Genomic DNA, 22416 nt, shown 5'->3' on the forward strand with positions numbered 1-22416 from the left:
CAACGGATGTCAAGGATCGGTAGCATCGGGGAACCTCGACGGAACTCATCTGTGGAAACACTGCCAGCCATGTCAACCATTTTTCGAACTGCGTATCTTGAATTGGATCATCCCAGCCGATTGCAGTCCTCCAAATCTCCTGCAGCAGCACCTTCAGGAACATCAGCAGATGTGAGATAAATCCCAACGGATCGTAGACCATCATCAGCATTCGAAGAACTTCTCGCTTTGTTGGTCGACGGCTTCCGGTTAAAAAGGCTTGGTCGTATCGGGATGATACTTTGTAAGTGTAACGATCTGTCATGGTGTTCCACCACATCCCTAGCACCTTCTCCGTTGTAGCTTCCTCACCGATGTTCAGGTTTTTCTCCTCCGTTGCTTCACCTTTAAGCGTTGCCTGAACCCTTTTGGAGTTCGAAATCCAGTTTCGTATCTCGAATCCGCCACGCTCATGAATTTTCTTCACCTCTTGTGCCAGTTTCACAGCTTCTTGTTCCGTTTCCGTGCTTACCAGCATGTCATCGACGTAGTGTCGCTTGATGATGGCGTCGACTGCTTCCGGGTGGTCCTGTTCAAAACGCTTCGCATTAGTGTTCTTGACGTGTTGCGCGATGCTCGGTGAACAGCAGGCTCCGAAGGTCATTACCTGAACGACGTACAAGCTGGGTTCTATTTCGTTTTCCTCTAACCAGAAGAAGCGTTGGCACTGTTGATCCATATACCGCATCAGAATCTGATGGAACATCTCTCTGATATCCCCACATACGGCCACCTTGAACTCTCTGAAGCGGATTAATACGGACAGAAGCGATGCCAGCTCATCGGGACCCTTTAGAAGGACCGAGTTGAGAGAAACGCCGTGAACCTTGGCTGCAGCATCCCATACCATGCGTATCTTTCCAGGTTTGTTAGGGTTTTCTACGACGAATATCGGAAGGTACCAGACCCGTGGATGTGGCTCGTGGAGTTCTTCAGCAGTCAGCTTCCTAACATAGCCCTTGCTGATATGTTCCCGCATCTTCGTCTTCAGCGCGTCTGCTAAGGCTGGATCCTTTATCATCCGATTTTCCAGACACTTCCACCGCCGTAGGGCCATCGCTTTACTGTCCGGGAGTCGGACATTCTCGTACTTCCATAGAAGACCACATTCATAACGGTTATCTCCTAAGCGGGTTAGAGAATCCAACAGGGATCGAGCTCGCTGTTCTTCCTGCGACAGCAGTAGCTTGTTTGGTTTGACAACCCCGAGGCTATCAAGCGCGAAGTACGATTTCATCGCTTTGTGGAGATCATCATCATTCTCCCGATTGCAATCGCAGGTTTGGACACTGTGGTAGTTCAGATATCCGGCCGCCTCTTCCTTTCCGGTACAGTTGCCGTACACCATCCAGCCTAAGCGAGACTTCACTGCGATTGGCTCATTCTGCTTTCCCTCCCGGCTCTTGATTCCATGTCCGAGTTTGGCGTGATTTAAACCGATGAGGATTCGAGGACTGATATCTTCGTACGCTTCGAGCGGTAGTCCAGCCAGGTGTGGATATTTGTTCTGCATCTCGGCCAGCAGCAGCGTTTGCGGACGAATTTGAAGGGAAGACATGGTGTACACTCCCGACAGGTCGTACTTCTTCGAGCTTCGCACACCGGATATTTTCAGATTCACTTGCTGCGACTCGTTTTCCACCCTACGGGTTCCGCCGGTCCATTTAAGGCACAGCGATTTTCTCGGCCCCTCGACGCCTAGTTCATTGGCTAAGTCTTGCTCCATCAGGGTTAGCTCGGATCCATCGTCAATGAACGCGTAGGTCTGCACTGCCTTTTCCGGTCCGTATAGTACGACAGGAACGATGCGGAATAACACTGTTGACTGACCTTGGTGGACGTTGCAGCTCGGGTCCGGTCCTTTCGGTCCAGACGGAGAGATCGTAGATGATTGCGACGTTGATGGCTTAGGCTCGTGGTGCTTTTCCAGATTGTGGAGCAGAGGATGATGCAGGAATGTACATCCGTTAGTACCGCACTTTTTCTGCTGCTTGCATGTTCCGTTATGCTTTCGCAGACACTTGCGGCAAAGCTTGCACTCTTTCACCGTCGCCCACTTCGAATCGTAGCTCAATCCCTCGAACCTGGTACATTTTGCAACTGACGGACAGCTCCCTTTGCAAACCGCGCACTGCTCCTTGATCGGATCCTTTGGAGTCGACGGCTTTGGCTTGCTATACGTTTCGATTGGTTTTGCGGCACTCGTTTCTGGCTCGGAGTGGAAGTTCAGGAACCCATCCTTCTTGGTACTCCGCCTTTGTTGATCGCGTCCTGTATCCACCATAACAGCACTTGCATCTTCGGCTACTGCATACAACCAAGCACTGAACGTGGCGAGATTCGGGTTAGGGTTGTTACGAGCATACCTCGCCCAGTCTAGCTTTAAAGATGACGGCAGCCGCTCTACTAGCTCGTATCGGAGAGATGCGTTGAAGATAAAGTCGTCGACCTCACATGCTCTGATTGTTGCGACCATATTCTTCACCGTTAACGCAAAATTCACCACTGTCTCAAGCTTTTCCGTGTTTGGTGGAGGCAGGTTCCTGATCTTCTTGACGATCGACTGTACTATCGCTTCTGGACGCCCGTAGAGCATCTTTAGCGTTCCCAATACGTCTGCTACGTTCGAAGGAAAAAGTAGCTCGCACCTCACTGCCTCCAGCGCTTTTCCTTTCAAACACTTTCGTAGTCTCAGCATGTTCTCCTCATTTGTGAATCCACACATCTGCGTGGACGACGTAAACACGGAGTAGAATAGAGGCCACTCTTCCAACGTTCCACTGAATTCAGGTAGATCCTTAGACACCGCCTGTCGAGCTGCAATTTGGCTCCGATTTAGAATACAGACCGGCTCCTCTGGAATTGTTACTGGTGTGCCTGGTCTCGGATTGCCTGATCGAATCGGTGTCGAGCGCTGGCCAGGAACGAACTGGTTGGCTTCCTCCAGGGTACCCAAATTCATCGAAGGGACGAAAGATGGTCTGGCATGGCTCTGTGGCTGCATCTGTTGGCGGTAGTACAAGTCATGGCGCGGGTCATCACTTCGTGTGCTTGGATTTAATTCCGGAACGTAGGAAGATCTTGCACCAGCTACTGGTTCCCGAATCTCTTGACGACGCTGGCGATGGCACATATCCGGTATCGTTCCTGGCATGAACACTGTACCGTCCTGAGGATGTGAAGCACGACGTTCATTCGATGAAAATTGCTCAAACTGAATCCTTGGCGCGGTCGAAATGGATTGTGGTTGTCCAATAGGATGCTGGGAGCTTTGCCAGAAGCGGTTGCACTGAGCACCTAGATCCAACGGTTGCATGAACGGCTGCTTCGTATGTCGTACAGACTGTGACAGACCACTCTGGTGGGGCTGACCGAGCTGAACATTGCGAAGAATTGATGGATTTCGCTGACGCTGGACGACATCCGGAGCTCGGTGCTCCTCGGGTCTCTCCGATGTGTTCGGTGTTTGCCCATCTGCCTCCTCTACTGCTAATCCGGAATCTTCACCGTGGAGTTCGGTTTCGACTAGCCACTGCTCGATCTTGGACATGTTGTCTTCGACGTCATCAGCCTCCGTAGATGTCTCGCTTCCATAAGCCGTCAGTAGGTGGTACTTCCGTTCGAGGAATCGCCTTTCCAACTCGAACTCCTCCTCGAGTTTCTTCAACTCGAGTTCCTTCATCCTTCTCGATCCACTTGTGCTGGAGCTGACCTTGCTCTTTGACCGTAGCGATGTAGTTTTCTTCGGGGGTGGATTTACTTGCTGTTGTGCGGTCGTAGTATTGGTGAAACTAGTGGGGGGAATGCGTGGGACCTTACAGTTCGGACAGACCCAACTGACATTGGCAATTTCTTCAGAAACTTCCACACAGAAGAAGTGGAACCACCGATCGCAACCATCACACTGCACCATTTCTTCATTATCACGCTCTTCACACAACTGACACTGGTAATCCCGGTTTTTTCGAGCGCCGCGGATTGGATTGCGCCTGACTCTGATCGCAGTACCGGTGGCGGTATTTCCGACATTGACAGCGTTAGATACTGTTGACCCAGTTGGATGGGGATTTTTATTTTTGGCAACGTCAACATTTACCTGGCCTTCGGTGCTAGGAGGGGAAACGATGACAACGGGTGGACCTGCCTTTTTCGTCGCGGTTTCTGCGACGAAATCTCCTCCAGTTTCTCCAACCATCCCTGGTGTTGGCGTTTCGAGGGCGCTACCAGCAGGGCTAGATGACTTCTTCGACATTATAATAGAATTTTATAAAGTGTTGCGAAGACGGCGAAACTTGAAACCAAATTCTATGAATTTATTCCGTATTGATGGAAACAATTATAAAATTCCTGCGAAAGAAACTCTTATAAACAATGTTAACATTTTTGTTATTTTTACCTTACTATTAGCGTTTCTAGTCTCGTAGTTTTCTCGCGCAACAATTGTTCTAATGTCCTACTTGTCCTCTTTTTTTACTCCTCCTCCATTAACGTGGACTGTTCTCATAGGTTTTCCTCCACCTTTTCGTCCAGACAAAGTAGAATACGAAGTAGAATAACATATAATTTTCACTCATCTCTCATTACCTAAAATCTCACCTAGATTAAGCTTTATCGAGAGGCACTAAGTTAAATTAGGTTTAAGAATAAATTCACTTTAGCTCATAGGAATTAAACTAGTATAAGTATTTTAATTTCACTTTTGAAGCAATAGAATTTAATTTAATCTGAAACCTTTCACCTTCCGCGATGGCTATTTGTTTACGATTATCTTCTTTTTTCGTTCACGTATTGTTTATCCTTGGTATCGCAGCCGATCCCTTCGCCAGCGCCAGGTGTGGCGCGCAGTGATGCAGCGTCGAATGGGGGCACCGACACTCTTTACCGACGGGGCGTAGTCAACATAATATATTTGGTGTATCGTTGAATGTTCTCTGTCGTCTGAGATGTACTAAACTCTGTCATTGGCAATTCAAGATTGCACGCCATAGTTACAAAACTATGTTTGTCATCGTCACCGGTTGAATAGATTTGTACATGAATCTTTCTCAAAATCTCATTTATTTTTTCTTCTATGACATTCACGTTATTTTATTCTTTTTTTTTTCATTTTAATCTTTTTTTTTAACCCGTTCATTAATTCGGAAGTTTCAATCGCGTTAGCTTTACGGAGCCGATAATTCATTGTACCATTTTAATCTAGGTGTTGCATCTATATATTCATGTGTGTTAACATTGTTTCTGCTTTGGCAATTCAGTATTTTAAACAGGTTTTCTAAACCTCCATGTCAGTATAACAATTATTGTCCTATTCAAACTTCAAACTAAAACACAATCTTATCTAAATATAAAGGTATTTAATCGTTGCAGTTGAGGATTGCAACGATTTTTTAATGAAATTATTAATTATTTTGTTGAACATTTGTTCTAAAGTCTCAACTTTCTAAATTCTAAATACCTCGGTAGGCAACTTCAGAATCATCTTCAGAACTTTGTTTGGAACTCTTTGAAGTGTTTTTCCTGGTAGTGCAACAACTGGAATATTGGCACAGCGTATATAGCCGGTCTAAAAATTTGTTTAAATATTAGAAGTTTATTCGTCAGGCAAAGTTTGGATTTCCTGTTTATAAGAGGATACAAACATTTTATATATTTGTTACATTTGGCTTGAATGTAGTATTTAAAACTTAATTTTTGGTCAAGTACTAATTCAAGATATTTTACTTGGTTTGAACTGGAAATTGGAACTCCGTTCATAGTGACTATGTGACTACTTCTAGGTTTCAAATAGGAAGCTCTAGGCTTATGCGGAAATATAATAAGTTGAGTTTTGGAAGCGTTGGGAGAAATCTTCCATTTTTGTAAATAAGAAGAGAAAATATCTCAACTTTTCTGCAGTCTGCAGCAAATAACACGAAGACTTCTTCCTTTAGCGGAAAAGCCTGTGTCATCAGCGAACAAAGATTTGTGGCTACCCTGAGGCAAATCAGGGAGGTCCGAAGTGAAAATGTTATACAATATAGGCCCAAGAATGCTACCCTGAGGAACTCCTGCTCTAACAGGTAGTCGATTAGATTTGGAATTTTGATAATTTACCTGCAGAGTTCTGTCAGTTAAATAATTTTGAACTAATTTCATAATGTAAAGTGGAACATTAAACTTTTTCAATTTAGCAATCAAACCTTCATGCCAAACACTGTCGAATGCTTTTTCTATGTCTTGAAGAGCAACTCCAGTTGAGTGGCCTTCAGATTTGTTTGAACGAATTAAATTGATAACTCTTAAGAGTCGATGAGCAGTGGTGAAATCCAAACTGTTAATCTGCAAAAATTGAGTAAGGGATGCAATGTCAGTTTAGGCCCTCACTTCGACCTATCAAGTAAATAACTCATTAATTCAGCAATAATACACAATAGTAATGAAAAAATAATACCGCATCTGCTGTAAAATTGTAATCCGTAAATTAATTACCAAGTTTTGGGACAAATTTTGTTTAGCGAGATTTACTTAATTTCCGATTTCTAGGCGCCATGATCTAGCCGTAGTACTACACTAACAAAAATCTACACGGAAAGAAAGAAGTACCCAAAAGTAAGTCATTTTCACTCATCTAGGCTCTATAGGAACCCAGGAACAGGAATCCTAAAGTAGGTAAAGCGGGTCAAAGTAGTTTTCATATACTTGTGTGCCATTCGTACGGAATTTACCACTAGCTTTCTATCCAAAAGTAAGTTAGTTGTACCCAAAAGTAGTAACTATGATTATACTCAAGGTTGGGTTCCCACCCTAGACTTGCCCACATTTTATGGGAGATTTTCTATATCGTTTCTTTTTTTCAACCAGCCAACCTCCAGATTTGTGCCATTAGGCGAGAAAATCACCCTTTAAAATTTTCAGCTCATTCGGATGTATTTGACTTAAAGTTTATATGGGGATTTTTTTCGAAATGTATGGAGAATTAACATCTCTTCACTCTTTCGTGCATAAAACTGGTTCAGCAAAATCTTTTAAGCTCAGAGTTTCAGCACATGTAGCTTTTTCTATGAGAAACAACTTTGTTGAAGACAGCATCATGACTCAAGTTAATATTATATATATACCACTAAAATAATAAAAGTTCATATTTTTCACACTTCAACATCCAGACTCCTGTCAGCGATGAGATTTGATAACCACTCTCTTAATGTTTCAGTTATTTTTGACGTTACACGAGCTGGCGCTTTTGAATTAATGTTCATATAGGAGATTTGGTTAAAATTTTCGTATACAAAATGCTCATATGAATCGACTATCTCAATAAAACTAACCGGATTCATTGCGGTGTTCAGCAAAGTTGATACTTATTGTTTGAACTACAAGTTTAGAAAATCTGAATCAAATCGAGAATAAGGAAACTTTTTAATGATCTATAGTGTGTAGAAGTGTCATTTTTTCATTTATTTTATGCAAAATCCCCATACAAAATTCAAACTAAAAGCGCTCATCCAACAACCAAATTAGCTAAAACATTCAGAGAATGGTTTTCTCACCTAAAGTCACAAATCTAGAGGTTGGCCCGTGGAAAATTAAAACTTTTATTTTTGTGGGCCAGTCTATTCCCACACTTTACTAACCCTGTTGGGTGGCTTGCTCCTCCGTTTTTGACAACATTAGAAGGAGAAAAGGAGACAAACTAGTCAAAAGTAGGTAAAAGTTAACTGGCTGTTGGGTACTCTTTTCTTACCGTGTACAGAGCTGTGGTCATGAAAAAACATGACAATTTCATGAATTGAAAGGACTTACCTTTTTGTAACATGCTTGAATCATAAATGAATTTATTTATTTATTTCGTCAACCAACGTAGACTAGTACAATTAATACAGTTTTGTTTTCTTAAATATATATTTATATGAAAAAGTAGTGTCAGCTTTCTTGTCTTTTCTTTTATGAGTTGTTATTTCTTATGGAATAAAAATATTGCTTTAGTTTATGCCGAGACATTGTAAAGTCAATGGTTTCGCAGTGTTTATTGTAAGAGGCCATCATGCGGTTTAATGGCCCATATTTTGCATAATTTGTGCGATGATGTTTTATGGCAAATAAATTTCGATTTCGAAGTTGCCGAGTGGGTGCATGGAAGTTTAATTTTGATAAAAGTTCTGTTGAGTCAATTCGCTGCGAAACGATATCATTTACAAATGAAACCATTGCATATTCACGACGCTCTTTTAATGTTTGTATGTTTATAAGCATGCAGCGTGCTTCATATGATGGAAGAGGAAATGAAGTCCTACCTAATTTACGAAGAGCGTATAATAGAAATTGTTTTTGTACTGATTCTAATCTTTCTTCGTGCGTGATTGAAAATGGAGACCATACAATACTGCAATATTCCAGTATTGACCTCACATAGGCAATATATAGTGTTTTAATTGTGTAAGGGTCCTGAAAGTTATAGCAAAAGCGCTTGATAAAGCCTAGCATGTTATTTGCCCTGTGAATAATTGTATTGTAATGGTCTATGAAAGTTAGCTTAGAGTCTAAAATAATTCCTAAATCCCTAACTCGTTCACATTTGTCTACAGTTTGATTTCCTAATGCAATTGAAATATTTGAAGTTGTTCTTTTTCTACTAAATGATGTTAAGTTACATTTTTTTACATTCAATTCTAGTAGACTTTTTTTCCACCATATGTAGAATATGTGTATTTCATTTCGGAATATATTGATGTCTTCTTCATTTCTTATTTCCAAAAAGAGCTTCATGTCGTCGGCATAAATAAGCAATTTAAGTTTTTTGAGAATGTAAGATATGTCGTTTACGTATAGAATAAAAAGGAGAGGTCCCAAATGAGAGCCTTGGGGGACGCCTGAAGTGACTTGAATTGGACTCGATTTCTTTCCGTTGAATTTAATTATTTGTTGGCGGTTAGTTAAATATGATTCAAGCCATTTAAGGAGCCCTGACTTAATTCCAATTTTTTGCAATTTAAAGAGTAACATTGGTATGTCAATGCGGTCAAATGCCTTGCTAAAGTCTGTATAGAGAGCTTCTACGTGGTTTCCATTATCCATTGCATTCAATGAATAGTCTATAAATTCAAGTAAGTTGGTCGAGGTCGAACGACCCTTGAAAAAGCCGTGTTGCATGTCAGTAATTCTATTTTTGATTTGGAGAAATAATTTTTCGTTGATAATTGACTCGAAAAGCTTAGGAATGCAAGAGATAATGGCTATACCACGATAATTACGTACGTCAGATTTTCGACCAGATTTAAAGATAGGTACTAGAAATGAGCTTTTCCAAATTTTAGGGAAGATTCCGGATTCCAGGGACATATTAAAAAGCCAAAACAATGGAGCAGTGAGTTCCATTGCTAGACATTTAATAAATACTCGAGGAATTCCGTCAGGTCCAGGACTTTTTGAGGCATCTAAATTTTTTAAAGCCTGCAAAATGTCCTGCACTTGAAGTTGATTGAGGCCAATGTCCCTTGAAAATTCTGGATAAAATGCAAAATAATCGCGGTCACGATCTTCTTCAGAAAATGTCGTATAAATTTCTTGAAAAAATTTTGCGAATAGATTACAGTTTTTTTCCGAACTATCACCGACATTTTCGTCTAGATGCATTATTGAAGGAAAATTGTCAGATTTTAATTTCGTTTTTACGTAATTAAAGAAGTTCTTCGGACAGGACTTTATTTCACGTTCAGTTTTTGCATTATATTCTTCAAATGCAGTACTGATAGCTAAATTCAGTTGATCGCATAGATCCAAATAAATTAATAAATTATTACTACTATTGTGTTTTTTATAAATTTTACGTGCTTTTTGCTTCCGATTTTTCAAGTTTTTTATTTGTCTGTTAAACCAGACTGGATTTTGTGTGTTTCTGTTGCGTCTTTTTTTCTTCAAAGGAATTTCTTCCGAAATTATTTCTGTTAAAATTTTGTAGAACACGTCTATACCAATTTCGACATTTCCTACATTCCTTAAAATTAATTGCCAATTGACACTGTTTAATTTAAATTTTATTTTTTCGTAGTCTGCTAATTTGTATTCAAAGACTTCTTCGTATTCGCAGTCGTTGGGTCTTTGGTTTTCATGCATAAATAAAGAATATTCGATTGCTGTGTGAAACGCTTCATTTTTCCACAGTGGATTTAATGATTCGGTCACACAGAAATCTTCATAAATATTCGTTAGTAAAAAGTCCAAATAGCAATTTTGTTGGTTTTTGATATCACGCATTTCACTCTTCCTGCTAATATAAAAGGGTGAATCGCTGTGACACCCTTATTCTCGGAACCACTTCGAGTCTTTAAGAGCACAAATATCAGCTTCTACGTCACGTGCAAAATTCGAATTGTTACTCCACGTTTGCTGCACTGCAGCATATATGAAGTAGCAATTTCAGGTGAAATAGAATACCGACTTTCGAGATTTGTATAATTGAAAATTCGAAGTGGAAGGGCATGTTACATTTCGTGGTGGCCATTTGTGGACTCTACAAGGAATCACCTTAACACTTTTAGCACTTTATATCTATGGACCAAACATTAGGGACGTAATTTTGATGGCCTACGAACTTTATTTGATAACTTTGTTTTGGTATTTGTGAAACCATTCGCGTTAACGACGACTCTGCAGCTCTGCATCGATTAAACTATGTTCCATCCCAACTTAAAGTTCAGAACGTCTATTCTGTAAAGCATGCAGGGCAGACAATAAAAAAGCTAAGAAACCGTTTATCTGGCTCTCATCTCAACATGATACTATTCCTACAATCTGTTGGAGAAGATGTTTGGTTCGAGTAAATGTTTTTTTTTTCAGGCAATGAGATTGCAGTTCTAAGTAAAAATCAATTCGTCATAAAGATGCAAGTTGTCTTTTCTTGCACTAAAAAGAGTTGAAGTGTATTTTATTGAATTGTTATATCTCGAAACAATAATTTACAGGATGAATAATCAACATCTAGTTAAAACTCTTTCTTGAAGTCGTTGGTTTTCTTTGTTATCAGAGAGTATTAAAATTAATCGATTATTTCAATTAATCGATTATATGATGTCGATTACTATCAATAAAAAGTAATCGATTAGTTGGGAAAATTGGACATTTCAGGCAAAATGTTAATCTTTGCATGAAAGGAGGGGTCGACACAATTTGAGATGGATCTACTCATATTCGTCAAAAGTAGGGTACACCAAATTGAATAAACTAACAAGATGACGAATGGAAAACAACAACCCGAATCCAAACGATGTCATTCATTTGTCATCTTGTCAGTTGAAACTTTGTTTGCTCAATTTTCGGTAGCCATACTTTTGACGGATATGATTAGGTCCTACTAAAATTTGGGCATGGTTGCAAATACTCATTTTAGTTAAAACAATGTTTTTTTTTAAATTATGAAATAATTAGATACTATGATAATATTTTGAATAGCTAAGATACAAGTAGAGGTTGCAAAGAATGTGTTTGACATATAACCCTTAAATGTATAGTGTTGCCAATTGGCAACATACCTATGTTTGTCTTTAAACATAGTGAAACAACATTTTAATGGTAAGCGCAATATATATCACAAGAAAAAAATCATTCCAAAATAAAAAATCATGCATTTAACGGTTAAAACCTGTTTATTTCACTTCATGAGAGTCACAATCAGCGATTTTTTACACACTCACTCACTCACTCACTCACTCACTCACTCACTCAGCGATCATCAAATCGCTGATTGTGACTCATAAAAAGCAATATTTATAGGTTTTATGTTTCAAACGCATACTGTGTAACATCTTCTTGTAAGTTACAGGTAAAACATGTAATCATACCATCCTTTGGTTTTATTATTCAAAAAAACATTATTTTAGCTGAAATGAGTTTTTGCAACCTTGAATTTGGGTTGTTTAGAAATAGCGTACAGTCAATTCTCCCGTCAAAACAAACTTCTCGACAAATGAGACTGACTCATATTTGAGTACCGTTCACACATACTCGCAAAAGCGTAGATCACTCGTAAGATGAGAAATTTTTATCAAATCTGATTAAATGTCACTCATATTTGAGTGACGTTAAATCATATTTGAGTAAACATTTACACGTTTTTGCGAATTTGAGTGATCGGGATTCAAATATGAGTTATATTCATTTACCGTATAGGCGCTTCGAAAAACTATCAAGCCGAACAATGCATTAGGTCCTGAGTAACATTGATCGATTCTCCTCGTCCACTTTCTCTTTCGTTAATAACTTGGCTAACAATCCGTTTCTTGCCGAGTTTGCCGTATTAGAAGCTAGATAATAGCTTCGTTTATCGAACTATATGTTGGAAATAGCTGGAAGTATCTATACATGGCCGTGGGGATGCAAAGAAAAAATCTACTAAGAGAATCTGTCAATGTTACTTAGGAGCTAATGCATTGCTCGGCATGCTATCACTTGACTTTACAGTTCGTTATATCTAGATAGAGCTGGAATTAGAGCGTAACAGCTTTTGTAAACAATGACTTCTCTCGTTGATTTCAAGAAAGTAAAGGCATGCCTACACAAATCAACATATCCATCGGGTAGGAGAAGTCTTCCCCTATTCGATGGTAATGTTGATTTGCCAGGGAGAGTCATGTCATTCGAGAAATCATCGAGAGAAGCCATTGTTTACAAAAGCTGTTACGCCCTAATTCCAGCTCTATCTAGATATGTGTGGTCGTGAGATGATCTATTTGACTCGTGATTTATGTTATCTAGATCAATGGAAAACACTATCTCTTGCATCCTCATCAGCTTTACGCGAGAAGTGAAAGTGTATCGATAAAGAAAACTCGTTGTGAATATGTTCAAAGGAAGATTGATCAGCATCAAAACAACAGCAAAGAGTTATGGAAAATTTTGAAATCTTTATTAAAACCTAGTAATTGCAAACCGCGGTCCATAACTTTTAATGGCACATTAGAACAGTCAGAACAAGTAATTGCAGCTAAGTTTAATGATTATTTCGTAGATAGCGTTTCATTGATTAATCAATCTATTGAATTGGTCGATGAACCTGACGAAATAAAACAGCCAGTTAATAGTAGTTGTAGATTTGAAGTTTTTCACCCAATCACATTAGATGAACTTAGAGTTATTTGTTTTTCATTAGGAAAATCGGCTGGAGTAGATAATGTTAATGCTAGAGTTATTCAAGATTGCTTTCATGTCATTGGCCACATCTTGCTGGACCTTATTAATGAATCATTACAAACTGGACATGTGCCACAAATTTGGAAGGAATCCTTAGTGGTCCCTATTCAAAAAGTTGCTGGAACGATTAAAGCCGAAGACTTTCGTCCCATCAACATGTTGCACACATTAAAGACAATTTTAGAACTTGTTGTTAAAGGCCAGCTGTTGGAGTATTTAAATAGTAATAGTTTGTTGATACCAGAACAATCGGGATATCGGGAAGGTCATTCTTGTGAAACCGCGTTGAATTTGGTATTAGCGAAGTGGAAAAATAACTTGGAGTGTAAAGATACGATTGTTGCTGTTTTTTTGGATCTTAAACGCGCTTTTGAAACAATTTCTAGGCCCTTATTGTTAAGATCAATCAAGCGCTTTGGAATTACGAGTACTGCATATAAATGGTTTGAAAGCTATTTGTCTGACAGAACTCAACGGACTGTTTTTAATGATTCTGTTTCCAGTCCCGTGGGGAATAACCTTGGAGTGCCCCAGGGAAGTGTATTAGGGCTCCTGTTATTTATTATGTATATTCAGGACTTGCGACGTGTTTTACGATTTTGCGACATTAATCTTTTTGCAGATGATACTGTGTTATTCATTGCAGCTAAGGATTTAGATGATGCCGTTTTACACTTGAATGAAGATTTGCGTTCTCTAAGTAGATGGTTGAAGTATAAGCAGTTAAAATTGAATACAAGTAAAACTAAATTTATGGTAATTTCGCGGAATCGAGTAAATGAGAACGTCTCTGTTGTAATTGATGATGAGACTATTGATCGCGTTCGGGAGATTAAATATCTTGGCGTGATTATTGATGACACACTTAAGTTCAACTCTCACATTGACAATGTCATCAAGAAAATTACCAAGAAGTATGGAATTCTATTTCGACTGAAAAACGACTTAACTATTGCCAGTAAAATACAGCTATACAAATCAATCATCTCTCCTCATCTTGACTTTTGCCCTTCCATTTTATTTCTGGCCAATGCAACACAAATATCGAGATTACAGCGCTTGCAGAATAAAATAATGCGTTTGATTTTGAGATGTAATATATTCACTTCCTCAACTTTGATGTTAGACGCCTTACAATGGTTGTCGGTGAAGCAAAGAATTGTATATTTGACTATGGTGTTCATTTTTAAAGTAGTTAACGGTTTGCTGCCTCGATATTTGTGTGATCGAATTGAAAGAGGAAGTGACTTTCATAGATATAATACTAGAAACGCGGTTGAAATAAGAACACCACATTTCTTGACTTGTGCTTCACAAAATTCATTATATTATAAAGGAATAAATGTTTTCAATTCGATGCCTAGACATATCAAACGATTAGCAACACTTACAGAATTTAAAAGACACTGCATTTCACACGTTAAAACTGTCTTTTGAACAGTTATCCAGTGATTTTTTTATGAATTGACAAATTATGTATCTTGACGAAGTTATCTCTAACGGATTATTTTATATGGATAGCTGTCATAACGACTTTTTAATAATTATTGTAGCACTGCAAAAACTATTTCTGTTCGCCACGAGGGTGATGATGGATTTTTAATATATGATTTTATAGTAGATTAATTAAAAAAAAAAAAGTAGTCTACAAAGGTTTGAGCCTTGCGCGCGTATTACGGATATAAGTCGGAGGCGAACCAGCCTAAGGCTGAAAGCCTCCTAAATAAAGCTAAATTAATTAATTAATTATTACGGATATAGAGGACTGAATTTAACATTTGATAAAAAAAATGCAATTTTGAAGCTTATTTGGATACTATGAGTTAGTAGTAAGTTTTCTGGCAAATGTTGGGGGTTCGTGAGCATTCCTGACATTGCTGAAAATTATGATAGCATCAGATTGCGGGGTTACTAGTGTAATAGGATGCTTTGTTGATTGTTCATTAACTCTTGATTGCTTGTAATGCTTATGAATATTTTAGGTGGACAAAAAGGCGAACTAAGAGGTGGACGCCTGAGCTTTTCCACATTTATATCGCTGTGAAGCAATTGTAAACTTTAGAGGGAATCTATATCTGTAACTGAAACCAGTTCGATTTTGTTTGCCAACCTGGTTAAAATGTCATATTCAATTATCTTAAAGATAAATCGTCCAGCTCAAACCTTTGTAGGGGTAAGAGGTGGGACCATCATCATCATCACGTCAACAATGCGGTTAAACATGAATGATAAAGAGTGAAAAAGAAACGCAATTCCACATGCCGATCCTTTGTAGATCGAGGTTCATCTTCGATAGGACAAAGTTGCATCCATTTATAGACCCAATTTGAGTACAGTAGATCAACATAACATCCACGTACCTGGAAGGTTTTCATGTTAAAATGGTGAGATTAATTGGGGATTAGGCTAGGGAGGTTAGGGATACATACCCCATTGATTATTTTTTTCAAATAGTTTACTTTATTGAAAAAAAAAACTACTAGGAACCTGTGTGGTTGTACGCAATGCTGATGTAGGACTACGTGGTTTTATATAATAAATCTTATTTGTTAACTGCAACAGAAGCGTTTTGTGTAGGTATAGGAATTTGACCGGGGTTCTCTCTGTTTATACTCTTGGCGGATACACTTGTATGACCTACCATGAGCAAGAGCATTATTAATTTAATAATTATGAACATTATACAACAACTATACACAAACAATTCAAGGGTGACCATGAATGCGCTCACAATTTATAATACAAATAATGCTCATGCTCATAGTTTGTCATCCAAGTGTATCCGCGGAATTAGTATGACGCGCTTGACATAGATGGTCCACAGCGACTCACGAAGAGCTACTGATTCCGATCAATAGCGGTGTGGCTTCTTCTTCCTTCAATGGATGCTCATGTGGGCTGCAGCTCGCTGCTTGCAGGAAGCCTTTCATTGTTTACTGGAGAACACCACCACTCACCACGTGGTGAGACCGGACGGAATTCAACTTTGAAATCTGTGTTAGGGCTATCGCTTTTCACAGGCAATCGGTGGTAATTTCAACTATCGTAGCAACAGATGATTAAGTCTTAAACTCAACAGATGCGTGGAAATATTTCTGGTCGATTGGTGATAAATTCATTGAAATTGGTCCAGGGGCAGCTGAGTTATTAACGTTCAAAATCTTTCATAATTTTCTTCTTCTTCTTCTTCTTCTCCTTCTTCTTCTTCTTCTTCGCATTTCAAGCTTATTGCTTAGCGCATATTAGCTTATTGCGTGCTCTCTACTTAGTGTTCTAGATGCACTTCCACAGTTATTAATTGAGAGCTTTCGATGCCTGTACCATTTTTGCATTGGTATAATTGTGTGGCAAGTCCAATCATACTTCTATGCCCAGGGAAGTCGAGAAATTTTCCAACCCGAAAAATTCCTAGACCGGACCGGGAATTGAACCCAGCCACCTCCAGCATGGTCTTGCTTCTTAGCTGCGCCTTTACCGACTGAGCTAAGGGAGGCCCCATAATTTTGTTACCTGTTAAATTTTCGGTTTTCACAAAGTGTACCCCCATATAGAAATGATAGACGGAACAGCTCTTGCATTTTTACGTTTAACAGGAAAGTATGCCAAACGAAAATATCTATTAAATAATTTAACCAATAAAGACAAGGTAGCGGTAATGGATTTAATGTCGGCCTAAATGCCCTTAATTTGGGCCCATACATAAATGGAGCAATCGATTAAATTTTCAATAGCGACCAAAAATATCCAATGACGCGTTCATTGTATGAACCCTACATTATGTTATTTATTAAGACAAAAAAGTGTCAGATGAATTATATCAAAAAATAATAATAATAATAATAATAATAATAATAATAATAATAATAATAATAATAATAATAATAATAATAATAATAATAATAATAATAGATAAAATTGATAAATAGCAGATTTTTAGCAATGGGACCAATCTTAGATCCATTAGCCAACATTAGAGCCATTTCCTCCACTCTTTGGAAGTTTTTTGTTGCGGATATAGAAAATTCCATCATCACCTGGAGCTATCACATTTTCAACCTTTTTAGTTATAGATCTTACTTCGTTGAAATCTGTCTCCCAGCCCCAGGAATCATCAAACATATTTTCCCAAGAGTATTCAGATAATGCCGAGCAACCTAATTTTAATAGGACTTGTAAGACCCAAACTGGCCCCGTAACGTGGGTAGATTACCTTTTCGTGGTACGTTACGGGATGTAAGATCTACCACCGATTCTCAGTCTTGACTACTTCAAACTAGGGGAACAGGATTTTTCTGTAATCAAAGGAACACATCTTAGTCCTTGTTACTTTTTAAGCCTTGTTGATAGTGATAAGTCATCGGGTTGCCTGGACCGAGAATGATCTTGAAACAAGGAAAATATGAGTTAGTTAGTCTTCATCTATGTGATTCCTAATCTTCTATTCGTTGTTCCCTAGTTTGAAGTGGTTAAGACTAGGGTTCAGATGCATGGTCACTATCGGTGTCGTTCCTTAATTTTGTTGCTAAGGAATCCTATTTTGACTGACAAAGGGGCGCGCCTTTGGAGAGTGTTCCAACACACCGAAGGGTATAAATAGCGGGACCTTTCAATTAGAATCGATTCCTTGCGATGAAGGCAAGAATGACAACTGTATCAAAAACGAATACTTCATCATTTCTCAATAGTGATGGAGTAATACGACATGCACTAAACTAAGGATACGGGATATACTACAATAGATCAAATTACTGTCGCAGTAGTTTTATGTCCCGAACAGACAAAAGACCCAAACTGAAATTATGGAATCTCTCGAATTGCTTAGCAAGTTTCTGACCTGAGGCTGGAATAGGCTTTTGAGGTTTTTTTTTAAATTGTTGTGAACTTCCAAAAGGGTTTATTTTATTTTTAAACTATTTCTACCATCCAGGCATGGCAGTGAAGTCGGTGAACAATTTTCTGACTCCGACTCTAACTCTGACTCCTCAAACATATGTCTGTTGACTCCGACTCCGACTCAGAGACAGTAGAATTATATTAAAATGTTTTATGATACGTTGAGTTGCAGGGTAGAAATATGGAGTTCTTTAACTTTGAAAATTTTGCAGAGATTATGGACTGAATATAGAACATTTTTCTATAAACTGGATAATTTTAAAGTGTGCTGAAATCCTAGTATGGAACAATATTTCTGAAAAGATTTCTGGATAGCTGACAACGAATGCATGCTGGTCTGCGGTGACTCTAATCAACGTGGTGTGTTTTGGAACTGATCTGACGGTGAAATTTGTGAACTCTGTGTCATTACCAATTGCTTGCTCACTTCTGATTGATGGCATTGATTTCCTCAATTTCCATCAGATGAATCTCGAGCGCAACCAGTTGGGACGCATTCTCGATTTACTCTTTTGTCCTACGGATTTTGCTATGGAAATCTCAAGATATGTGTCACAGCTTTTGTCAGTAGACCTTCATCATCCACCGCTTGTTGTCTGTTTACCATTTCTGCACTGACAATGGTGTACAGCTGCATGATGCGAATGACAGTGATGAAATTGCGTTAGATTACAACAAGTTAGGTTTCGATGCTTTATTGGATTTCCGTATCGAGTATCGACTGGGATATTCTTTTCGATAGAATGAATGCTCATGAAATGCGTGAAACGTTGTGTGTTATACTAAATGATTGGATGGATGCAAATGTACCGATTCGTCGACCTACCTGGAGCACTGCATTGCTACGAAAACTAAAACGCAATCGAAATGCTTCGCAATGTAGATTACGGCGATATCGTTCTCTGGATAATAAACGTAGCTTTCACTTGACGTGTAACAAGTGCCGTAAGCTTATCTTTTCGCTCTACACATCGTACGTTTTATGTGTGCAAACTAGGATTGGGAGATCTTGGATCGATCGATCTTTTTAATCCCGATTTCCGATTTTTTTTTGATCGATTCTTTGTCCACGAAAAGATTGAAAAAATCGATTTTTTCTTTCGATATTTTCGATCTTCAAAAAAAAATGGTGTTAAATTTTTTGAGTGTATTTACATCAAAAAACGATTTACCATTCAAAACAAAACACCGAAATCGCTTTTTCGAATGATAGCTGCAACCGGATGACGGTTGTCTTGAAATCAGATGATTTTCCTCTCCAATACAGGATGAAACTTGTTATGAGAAGGGATAGGGCCTTCAGTTGAAATACGTAATACTCTCTGCAGAATGACTGTCATACTAAATGGAAATGCATATGGTATTGGTTTAGCCCCATAACGCAAATCATTCAAAACGATGATGTAAATAATTCTATCGAACGTCATTTGCTGATCTGAGTTGACAAACGAGATGGAAGCATATGCATCGATATCAGAGCTGTTAGGAACATAAGTAAAAGATGAAAACCAATGTTTGGCTATTTCTTGGTGGAGGAGGTTTTCTCCACCACGAAATTTTTTTGTATCCATAATGGAATGGCTTATTTTGGCTATTCAGTATGGAATTGTAGATAATCAAATTATAAATCTAATTAAAAGCACTTTCATGTCACACTATTATTAAATGTTTGTCCTCTGAGTGCCGTATGTTTCAAAGCTAATTTTCAAACGAAAATCATCCTGTATTTGGATGACAGTCATATGGGTGTTCATCATCAGACGACGAATTCAACCATAAGAATATCATCCGAAATTCAAATGCATATTGATAAAGGGCTCGAGCAATGCAATAATCATTCGAAGTATTGCCGCTGTTTTGGTTCAGTGCAGACTGCGGGGTAAATTTAACGAACATACCTCAACATCAGCATCACTCCCTATGTAATTAGCACCGACGAACCGATATGCCGCAGTTTGTCCACAATTCGATTTGTCAAACGAGCAATTCTATCTGTCAAACGGGCGATCAGGTCTTTCAAACGAGGTGAGACGCAAACCAAGGTTATATAAAATTCTACGTGTGTTCGTGTCCTTGTTCATGATATGACGTGATCGAATGAGTAGATGACGGTAGTGTTTAACGCAAGAATTCTTAATTCAAATGCATGAGCGCATCACGTCGGTTCGTCGGTGTCATTAGCTGAACTACAATGACGACACTATTTGCGTTTTCAATATTTACGAATACAGCAATATTTCAAGGTTTTTGCTATCTCCCTCCTGTACTCATTGCTCCTTGCCATCACATTTTGTCTACACGGAGAAACAGAATAATACATTTTAATTGATTAATCATTCATGACTAAAAACTGCTCAAAAATTGTTAAACATGCATTTTTCATTATGAGTTGTTTTTCTTCGATCCGTTTTTCTTGAAAATGATTCAACTTGAATCATCAGTGTATCATTATGTTTCTCCCGAGGGGCTATCAACTTGAGTATTTTCGATTCATCTACCTGATTTGAAAAGGTGTATTTTGTATTTTTTCATATTTATGTATTTTTAAGTTTTGTGTATTTTTGTATTAAAGTGTATTAAATTCATTATGAAATGTATTTTTCGTGTACGAAGTATTTTCGAGGTATTTTTGAGTAAAAATTAGGGTATTTTAGTTTCAGTGTGTACACATTTACGTATTATTTGTGTATTTTCCGAAGTGTGTATTTACAATTCAGCTGATTTATGAAGTTGATCGCCCATCGGTTTCTCCGTGTACTTTGCTGGCAACCGATCTGAATTGATACACACATTGACAGTGAGCAATTGTGACGTTCATTTCCTCTTTGTTTTCGTTTTCTCGTTGCTTTGCGTGTATTTTATTCAAAGAAAAATTTCTGGCCGATGATTCAATTGAATATTATAGAGGAAATAATTTCTTGGGTACCAACGTAAACAAGCGTATTAAAAAAAAATAAAAGATCGATCTACCAAAGATCGATTCTTTGGTACCGATTTAATCAGTGGATCGATTCTAGAGCCAAATATAAGATCGATCCGTCAAGATCGATCTTTCTCTGAAGATCGCCCAATCCTAGTGCAAACTAACTTGAGACGAAACCCCAACCTACTAAAGATTGTACTCGAAAATCGTTCAAGGAGACCCAGATGACCCAGCGGCGAGCTGGCAGCGGAAGAAAAGCGAAGACGACCGACCCCGTGAACGCAAGGAAGGTGAGCGATTACTTAAAGCGCAATCCGAACCTTTCGATTCCGGACAAGGCCAAGAAGGTCAATTCTTCCGTCTCGTTCGTCCAGCAGGCAATGAAGCGGGCAGGACTTCGTGTCTTCAAGTTAAGGAAGGCGCCTACCCGAACCGATAAGCATAATAAGGTGACCAAATCCCGCGCTAGGAAGCTAGGAATCTAGGAAGAGTGGTTGGTGCAGCCGAAATGCGTCGTAATGGACGATGAGATGTACATTAAAGCAGACGCCAAGCAGATCCCCGGCCTGGAGTTTTTCGGCTGGATGTTCCGAAGAAGTTCGGCAAGAAGTAGGTCGACAAATTTGCCAAGAAGTACTTAGTGTGGCAGGCGATCTGTGGGTGCGGCAAATTCAGCAAGCTGTACATAACGACCGACACCATCAACGGCTAAATATATGTATAAAGGAATGCCTCCAGAAGCGCCTGCTGTCCTTCCTCCGGTTCCACGAAGGTGACCCTCTGTTTTGGCCGGATCTGGCATCGTGCCATTAAGCGAAACCGGTGATGGAGTGGTACGAAGCCAACGACGTTGTTTTTGTGCCGATGGAGGCAAATCCGCCAAACTCACCAGAACTTCGCCCTATAAAAAAGTTCTGGGCGATTATGAAGGACAAGCTCCGGAAAACAGGGAAGATTTTCAAAAACGACAAGGATTTGAAGAAAGAGTGGATGAAAGTGTGTACGAAAGATGGCGCAAGGAGAGGAGGTTGAATAAAACAACTTTGCAAAAATATAGCTAATAGGGCAATTAGAACCATGGCCTATGGATCTAAGATTGGGTCCATCGCTTAAAATCTGCTATTTATCAATTTTATCTAGATGATCGCGTCATTGGGACGGTACTTATGGATATTTTTGGTCACTATTGAAAATTTATTCGATTGCTGAATTTATGTATGTGCCCGAACTAGGAGCATTTAGGTCAACCCTGCCCTGTGAGTTTCAAAAATATCCGACTTAAAATGAATTTTAGTGATAACTTTTGTCTGTTGATTTTTTTTTTTCGAGTTACAGTCTTTATACGAATGCAAAAATTGTACAGGCATCGAAAGCTCTCAGTGAATAACTGTTGAAGTGCA

The 22416-nt window shown here is 38.8% G+C and overlaps 2 protein-coding genes across 2 annotated transcripts in view; one reads left to right on the plus strand and one right to left on the minus strand.

Moving 5' to 3' along the window:
• The window catches only part of LOC135709469 (serine/threonine-protein kinase meng-po), a 73423-nt gene that overhangs the window by 18674 nt on the left and 32333 nt on the right, over positions 1-22416 (minus strand). The gene's annotated exons all lie outside the window — the stretch shown is intronic.
• Ir93a (Ionotropic receptor 93a) overlaps positions 1-22416 on the plus strand; it is a 42448-nt gene that overhangs the window by 3941 nt on the left and 16091 nt on the right. The window lies entirely within an intron of this gene.

The sequence above is a fragment of the Ochlerotatus camptorhynchus genome, unplaced genomic scaffold (genome assembly GCF_037179485.1).
Source record: "Ochlerotatus camptorhynchus isolate MF236.1 unplaced genomic scaffold, CSIRO-AGI_Acam_v1.1 ptg000361l, whole genome shotgun sequence".
Lineage (NCBI taxonomy): Eukaryota > Metazoa > Arthropoda > Insecta > Diptera > Culicidae > Ochlerotatus > Ochlerotatus camptorhynchus.